A 9,463-nucleotide genomic window follows, 5' to 3' on the forward strand; every position below is an offset into this window, starting at 1 on the left:
TTGAAGAGTATCAGTGAATTATCTGACAGGGAGCAAAGACATGTCAGAAAAGCATGGAGGAAAAGACAGAAAAGACACAGAATGATGATGAAAAGACAAAAAGAGGTGGAGACATTTTGCAGGGCTTCCACACCACCTAGCACTTCCAGTGAGGGTGATCAGACACCAGTGCACACACACACACACACACACACACACACACACACACACTGGGGGACAAGGGAGAAAACGAGCAAAAATCAGTAACTATAGAAAATGTCACACACACACACATACACACACAGTTCAGTGGTTCTGGAGATTTATCTGAATGAGGAAAATTATTCAGAAATTAATGTTTTATGTAAACACACACAGGCTGCGTCCGAAACCGCATACTCAATGAGTAGGTACTTAATTTCAATAAGTACTCACTTAACGAGCGCTAAAAGAGTAGCTACTTTATAGCCAGATCTCGTTGAGTATGAATGCGAACCGGACATCTGCCATGTTGACGTTATGTGATCTACGACGTTATCACAAGCGCAATAGCTCAAAAATTATGAGCGACAGGTGTACCAACACCTGATTCATCAGTACCTCGACAACCATACCCATTACGGTTTTCTTCAACACCAGAAAAATGTTTCCAATGTCTGTACAAAGGAGACGTCGTGCAGCTGCTCGAAGATCTCGCCTTAGGAGAAGACTATTGATTGCATACTCTAAATATGTCAGTACGAATTCGTAAATAATAACATTAACCCAGAATGACTTGCCATGCTAGCTCACCCCAACACTTATAATGATAAATTTACATTTACATTTAGTCATTTAGCAGACGCTTTTATCCAAAGCGACTTACAACTGAGGACTAAACCAAGCGAGTCATCGTGAAGAGGCAAAAGCAACGCAAGAAGTGCTCAAAATACAAAGTTCAGACATAGCTCGGAGTAGCATAAGCCAGGCAAGCGAGGATTTAGAGGAAAGGATTTTTTTTTTTTTTTATGTTAAGTGCTCCCGGAAAAGATGAGTTTTCAGTTGTCTTTTGAATGTTGTCAGGGATTCTGCATTCCGGATGAGGGTGGGGAGATCATTCCACCAGCATGGAACTGTGAATGAGAATGTTCTGGATGCTGACCAATACTCAATTATATGACATATTTTCCTACTGAGAATGATTTGTTGTAGTAAAACATGCCTAATTTACTGTTATTTTCATTACATACTATGAATGAAAAGTGGACAAATGCAGCCAATGAATGTGAATACATCCATTTTCAGTCATGAAATTAATGTATTAATTAATGAAAGAATTATATTTAATTGACTACAATAGGAAACATGAACAACGAGTAAACAAATGGATAAAACTAAAACTAACCATCACAATAAACAAATGTAAGTCAACAACACATGAAACAAAGATTTATTCAAATTCCTCGTTTAACAAACTATCATGTATTTACAGGCGGTGAACCCCACATCCTACTGCCATCTCAACAGAGCTGTTCCCATTCTGCGGCTTTATTTTGATGAAGCAGCCGACCACCGTGCCCACCTTCGCCTGTCTCTGCCGTCCATCAGGTCCCTGATTGCTGTAGTCAGACTGGGATCTGACCATGGATGGGAACGGGAGATTGAGGTCCTTGTGTTCCTGCACTGGCTGGCCCATGCAGCATCCTACAGGGTGGTGTCACGGACCTTTGATATCCCCAAGTCCTCTGTGCATGACATTGTGCACAGAGTGAGCAAGGCCATCATGGGAATTTTGAGGAGGGTGATTTGCTTTCCGACCGGAGATGACCTGGAGGCAGTGGGAGCAGGATTTGCACAGCTGTCTGGGTCACCAGCTTCCAGCAGAGCAGTTGGTGCAATAGACGGCTGTCATATCCGTATCAAACCTCCAGCAAATAACTCCCACTGCTACTTCAACAGGAAGCTGTTTCACTCCATCCAACTCCAGGCCATCACTGATCACCGGGGGAAATTCCTTGATGTGTTTGTGGGATATCCTGGGTCTGTGCACGATGCCAGGGTGCTGAGGAACAGCCCTGTGTGTGCTGGCGGCCTTTATCCACCTGCAGGCAAGTGCATCCTCGGGGATGGAGGCTATCCTTGCCTGAATGCACCCATCTGCCTCATCATCCCGTACAGAGAGCCTGTACAGAACTCCCGTGCCCGCAACATCGTGGAGAGAGCTTTTGGGATGCTGAAGACACGCTGGCGCTGTATTTTCTTCAAGGCCTTGGAGGTGAACCCTGCCTTCGTGCCTGAGGTTGTTGCGTGCTGCGCTGTGCTTCACAATCTCGCTCTAGTCAATGGGGACATCATTGAGCCAGAGGATGAGGAAGACCATGATGACGGCCCCCCTGATCCCCACCACCTTGCAGCAAGAGTGGGAGAACATGTGCGGGACAATCTGGCTGCTGCGGTGTCTGCTCCAAACATCCCTGTGCCTGCTCTCCATGAGCATGATTACCTTTAAAACATTAAAAAAAGATTAAAATGTTTTACAATTCATGTTGTCAGCATTCCTTTTCTTTCCAAATTATCATTTTATAGGTTTACAATTACATGCATTTTGTTTTTATAGCTTTATCACTTTTGTTGTGTAATGGGCTAAACCACTGAACTGGTAAGCAGAAGATTCCTGGTCGATCTCCACAGCCGACGCCACGAGTGTGTCCTTGAGCAAGGCTCTTTACTCCAGGTTGATCTAGGGTCATTGTCCCTGTAATAAATGCACAGAGTCACTTGGATAAAAAACATCTACCAAATTTAAAATGTTTTATGAATTGTCTCAGGCATAAACGTTTAAAGTTGCTAATTTCTTAGCTTATTTCTTTTAGGTACTACTATAAAAAAAAAAAATAGCATATATATATATATTTACTACCATTTCTTCCTGGCGGGTTGAAGGGTCAATTCTCCTAAAACATATGAATTTAGCCCTTATTTATATATTCTTTACATTATTTACAATTTTACTTGCTTTTGTGTTATCAGATCCCTCAATTACTATTTTTTTAAACCACAAAATGTGATTTTTGTAAAAAAAAATAATAATTATGCGGGTTTCGGTTCACACAATATTGGTCAATGGAGCCCAACTTTCAGAAGCTTCCTGGCATTATTTATTGCTTTTCAAGCTTCTGAAAGTCCATTGACTGATATTGTATGGAATCAAACATCATGAAAGTAAATACTGGTTATATTTATGTCTTTGGGTGCACTAACCCTTCAGTCACTATTTCACTGGGTTTAGGTAATGCAAAACTTAAGATAATTTGTGTGAAGAGTCCAACTTAGGTCATGGAGGGCCATTGTCCTGCAGAGTTTTTCCTACCCTAATTATACACACCTGAATCTATTTAAACCAATTAATATCTGACTACTAGAAAATTACAGACAGGCGTGTTGGAACTGAACCCTGCATGACCTGCCTTGAATATCCCTGCATGAGCTCTGTATGCATTTATAAGTCACATAATACACTACAATAAAATTATTGTTTTATTGTTGTTATAATGTATGGTTGATGCCTAGAAATGGTTTGTTTTATAAACAAAGTATTGTGCAAAAGTCTTAGGCCACCATTTGATGTTGTTGTAGTAATGGTATCATTTTTATTCTTACTGACACTTTATTCTCACTGATGTTTGCTTAAAGAAGCCATTTTGTACAGATTAGTTTTTATTTTAATTTATTTTTTGGCAAGAATCTCAAGAACTGAAAGAAATCTCTCGTCTCTTTCCTTTGTCTCCCGCTCTCTCTTTTCCTCTTTTTCACTTGCCTCCCGGCGCCATCGCTCTTCACTTTCCCTTGCTTCTCTTGCTTGCCTCTCCTCCCTCGCTTGTCTCTCTCGTTCTCTTCTGTCCTCCTTCTCCTCCATTTCACTCCACAGTCTCTCCTCCCTCTCAGCTGCTTTCCACTCTCTCTCCTCTTCTCTCCTCCAACTCCCGGATCAGGTCCTCTATATCTGAAGGCCTTTTCCGGGCTCTTGCTGGCTCTGGCCTCGCTGAGGATGAAGAGGCCACAGCAACATCCGGCCCACATGAGGCAACGAGGGCAGGAGGAGTGAGGGAGGGTCTGCCCCCAATTGCCTCATCCATGGCGGAATACCACTTCCAGGACGCTGCTGTGGGCTCTCCATCCTCAGTGCTCACCCCCGTCTGCGGACATTTCAGATCCTGCAAAAAGCACAAATACACACAAGCATAATACAAAAGCAATAATTGTAATATCACAATGTAATTTGATTTTATCAAAATTATCTTACTTTATATTTTTGTTTTAGGTTTTCCCTTTTTTTTTTTTTGAAATCCTGCCGTTACCCTGCCTTGCAGGTCTACAGTCAAAAGCTCTGCAGTGAATTCACAGAAATCAAGAATCAAAAAGTGTTTTGAAAGTACAAGAATTAAATAAACTACATTAACATTCAAATTATTTTTATTCATTCCCGTAGTATACTCACTCAAAGCCTTTGATGGCAGCATTCCGCTTTCCAGTGAAGAGGGCTTCATGAGCCACTCTCCACTGGATGAGCAGACGAGTGTGGTCCTCTGTCCCTGTAACATCAGTATTTGAGCAAATGTGAATTAAAACAAGGAACCTTGTTTTTGGTTTGTAATACTCACATTTGAAAACACCCGCGTCACCGTTCTCCGTCATGTTTGATAATGACGTATCATTGACGTATCCTCTCCTGTGGCCTGCTGGGATAGAAAAGTGTTCCTTTCGAGCTCTTCAAAATCTGGCCAGAAGCAGTAAGCCATCCGTGAACTTCTCGCCTACTCTTTTATGAGTACTGAGGTTTCGGACATACTACTCCTTTCAAATACTGTTTTCCCCTACTATATAGTACGAAAGTAGGAATATTCGGACGTACTATAAGTATACGTACGCCCGAATATCGCGATAATTAGTACGTCTCTCTGGTAATTCTCGCTTACTCTTTTCTGGATACTAAGGATTCGGACATACTAATTCGCTCGCCTACTGCTTTTTCCCTACTCAGGGTATCTGCTGGTTTCTGAGAGTTAGATTTAAGACCTTTTTAATACCATGCAGAATGAAATTTAAGACCAATTTCATATCAACAAATTTGCAAACAGCAAACAATACCATCAATTTCCATCCTTAACACACATTGTTTATTGACATATTGAAAGCGTGAAAGAACAATAAATTGCAAAAATGTGCAAAGACTGACTTATTAGGCAGAACATTGACAGCCTACAAAGATTTTAAACAAACTGCACAGCAGTAACATGATGCATGTACACTGCATGCCATGAACCTGAACATTGGGTTTTTACTGTATAGATCTCAGTTCTTTGCCCTTTGTATCCAACTCTATCTCAATTTGCTGTAATTCATTTGTTTTTTCTTTATATCGCTTCCTCAGTGTGTTGGATTTTGTAATGCGCTGTGCCATCAAGGTGCCAGCTTTTCCCTCAGCTTCTTCTGCAAGCTGGTCAGCATCCTTCTGCAGGCTCGTAGATACCCGGACCAGAATTCTCTTCTTTTTTTTCCAAGTCCTCGAACTTGTCTTCCAAAGCTTTGCGCTTCTGTGCCTGGACATCATTGATCTTAATTTTTTTTCTGCTGATCAAGGTGCATTCTGTATCTTGATCTAGCAGATGCAGCAGAGGCCAGTAACTCCTTCGAGATAGGGACATTGAGGAGCCCTCCACAGATGCTGACATAATCGGATATTAGTCGATGACTGACCATTGTTTCCTCCTGCATATTGCAGGTCTCCACTTCTTTATTAATGGAGAATCCTCTCTCCACTGTTGCCTGACCATGGGACAGGAGAAGCAGTTTCTTGCAAAAGCTCCAAAACTCACAGCACTGCCCAAGAACTCCATGCAGGAATATATCTAGCCTGGTTTCTGTTGGTTGGTATGAGAATAAGCTCTCATTTTCACTAGATAAAAATTCATTGAACTGCTGGATTATAACATCACCTGCAGAAAACAACAAAATAATATAATTTAATTATAAAAAAGTATGCATATAGATTTTTACATGTTTACACATGCCGGTTTTTACATTTAAAACCATATTTCATAACTTGATTTAATACATTTTGATAGAACTGAACTATTCTTTCCTACCAGCAGAGACACCTCCTGACAACTGTTGGGCTTGCAAAAACCTCTGCATCAGTTTTGTCATACTGCTCTTGCACCAATCAGGGTCAGACATCATCATGCTGGGGTCCAAACAGGCCACCTGCCTCACTACAGGATACTTTAATGGGCTCTTTTCCTGTACTTTCTGGATGATGGTACACATCACCTTGACACAGTCTTTCCTAAACTCCAGGGCTGTGAGTTCACCTATCTTTTTCTGTTTCTGTAGTTCCTGATGGGAGGATGTAAACAACCTATTATAACCTATTATAAAATCAAGCTTTCAGCTGAATCCATCAAAATTACAATTTTAGGTGAAAGAATACCTTAACCCCCTGGGGTCGGCTATCGCGCCGGCGCGATTGTCTCGCTTTTTTTCTTATCAGTGCAAAAGAGACTCAAAATACTCGGTTGATTTTGATCTTACATATAAGTGTGATACATCATTAGATCCTGTTAAGTTTCTATTTTTTTTGTGGATACTCACAATAAAAACAAAGTGTTGTGCTTTTCACCAAATAAAGAAAAACAAACATGATGCGAGTTCAGCGTTCTCTCTGTCAGTGAAGTCCATTCTGAAACGCGTCCTAAGATTAACTGTAACTCCGCGATTACTTGTCACACAGGCACGAGAGATTTTTCTTTATGAAGCTTGAATTCTCTTCTTTTAAATGAAGTAATTTATATAAAAAACAAATATTCTCAGTTTATGCAATCTGTATGAAAAGAGAGTGCTGTCAGTATTTTTTTCCCCAGCTCATTACACTTCATTACGCGTTAATCTGACACGCCCACGGAGGACGCGCGCTATTCAAACGCAAATGTCGAGGCAAGCCATGACAATGCCCACATCAGCCGTTCCACCGCGGTGGTAAAATGTGTGGTGTATTTGCTGCCTTTTACCGCTAAGAGGCGCTACAGTCATAGACTCTGAAAAGTGTTCGTTTATTCCGGTTTATTCTCTCTAATGTGTAATCTGCTGCCGCACCGCGCTGATTCAGAGCGATTGAAAGCTGGTAGCAGATGAATTCAACAAGTGAAACGTAGTTAAAATAATTCATAATCACAATACTGAAATTAGGCTACTGAAATGTAATTGAATAAATAATGAAAACATTTCAACATCAAGGCTACATCAATGAGGCTTTACAACTTTAACAGCGTACAGACGGTAGCTCAGTGATCAACGCAACAACAACACGAGCTTCGAGGAGCTTCATTCGACCCGAGATCGAATCTCAATGTAGCATACATGTTGTTAACCGATGTTGTCCTACAGCGTTTGTATTTTCCCACCTTGATGCTTAAATAGGTAACTGTTTATAACTGTTTACTTATTTAAAGTCAAGAGTTTTGTTTAATTATCATTACAACATAAATTTGCTACATTCCTGTAGAACCGCAGCCGCTGCACAAACGACAAAAACTGATGAAGGAAGATTGTCAGCCGATTGCGTCAGAAAATGAAAATGAAAATGAAGAAGCTCGTCTTTAGTCTGCTAAATTATTGTGTAATGTAAAAGAACACTAAAATTACTTAAGTTTGAAACCAAGTTCGAACATTTCAAGGTTTAAATAAAGTGTCGGGACAGTTTTTTTTAATTTAAAACAGGGTTTCATCGGGTTTAGAGTTTATTTCTTTTGCGATGCAAAATAAGAAACACTAGGCTAATCTTATTCTTGCGACATTTTAAATTTGTATTGCCAAAGAAATTACAGCTAAATTAAACAATTAAAACAGTACAAAACGAAAATTGTCCAAAGAAACATAATTAAATTAAAAACATGCGTTTCTCTTTGCCTCTCTCGCGCTGGATCTCTTTTTAACAAGTTTATTTAGTCTCCCTCGCTGCGCGCGCCGCGTCTCTCTCGAAATTAAACATTTCAGGATAAAAACACATCATACAGCTGATAATACTGTATATGTCGCTGCGAGTCAGCCATACAAATCACGAAAAAATTATTTAGCCTTTAATTGTTGCTTCAAAGACACAGCACGCCTTGTTGAATTCACCTTACAATAACTTCAATTGAAATTTTGTGTGAAAAAAACTTTAAATAGGCTACAATAAATAAACTACAATATTTATAATTTAATAAGATATGGGGCCTACATTTGGACACAGATTTATCCTTACAATAATTTTGCCTGCTCATCAGGCTGGTTATCCGACACTCTCCATATGAAAGAGGAACATTAACACCTTTGTCCAGCAACTGTCCCTCCAACCCCCCACAGGCTATCGGAGTATAAGGCTGACTTAACACAAAGAGAAGTCGCAATTCACACTTAAATCGCTTTTCTAGACAGTGTTGATAATGAAGGAATTAAATGATTTAAGTTACATGTAGCCTAGTGATATTTCTGTCATAAAAGTTTATTACTAAATATTTCATTATTTCAATAATTGATGAAATAAAACTGGTTTGGGCCAGCTTTTTCCAAGCAAAACTAAATATAATCTGAAAAAACGCTTGTTAATTTGTTGTCATGAACAAAATGTTCAACTCAATATTAAAGTCTACAAGGATCTTTGGATCCTTACAACCAGGCATGCAATTTGTGAATGAAGTTTTTATTTTATTTTGTATTATTCAAATAAATATCGAAACTTCGTGGTAATGCTGCTAAATTAAATAACATTTATAGAATAATTATGTATTTCGTATTTCGACAAATACATTATTTGATCTGTTTTTACATTTTAATTCAGGGCGATTTAGCCTACATTTAATAAGAGCGAGATTTTCACCCTTGTCTTGTCATTTTCTCATTGGGAAGCGCTTCCATTACATGTTTGAGTAGATCCTCTGTACCTCTCGTTTTCATAAGGATTAGCCTACATAATCAGATAACATTTATTAGCCTAAATATTTAGACATTTAAAGGCTTTAGACATAGCCGATTTCTTATCGTGACTGAGCTGAAGTGGCTTTCGGTTCATTTTTGTGACGCGCAGTTCCCGGAGACAGAGACGACAGATATACTGTTTTTGTCGTTAGCCTATGAATACAAGTTTACAGTTTTGAACGATGTAAGCTACTCTACTCTTATCTGTATGACCAAAAAATTACGGAGTCGCCTATTAAGTTATTTTAGCTGTAGGCCTAATAATGAGAAAAATAAATTAATCTAAATGAACGCGCCGCCGCGTTTGTCGAACACTAACTTACCATGCCAGAATAAAACCCGACTTTAGAAAAATGCATAGGGCCACTCGGCGTGGTGTGCCAAAACACTTAATTATAAACTTCAATATTTCATTCAAAATAATCTCATCAACACGCTTTGTGAAATTTTTAAAAGCCGTGCATGCATTAGGGCCACTGGAACTAATGAA

Source organism: Rhinichthys klamathensis, unplaced genomic scaffold (genome assembly GCF_029890125.1).
Source record: "Rhinichthys klamathensis goyatoka isolate OS25496 unplaced genomic scaffold, OSU_Roscu_1.1 h1tg000223l_1, whole genome shotgun sequence".
NCBI classification, from domain to species: Eukaryota; Metazoa; Chordata; class Actinopteri; order Cypriniformes; family Leuciscidae; genus Rhinichthys; species Rhinichthys klamathensis.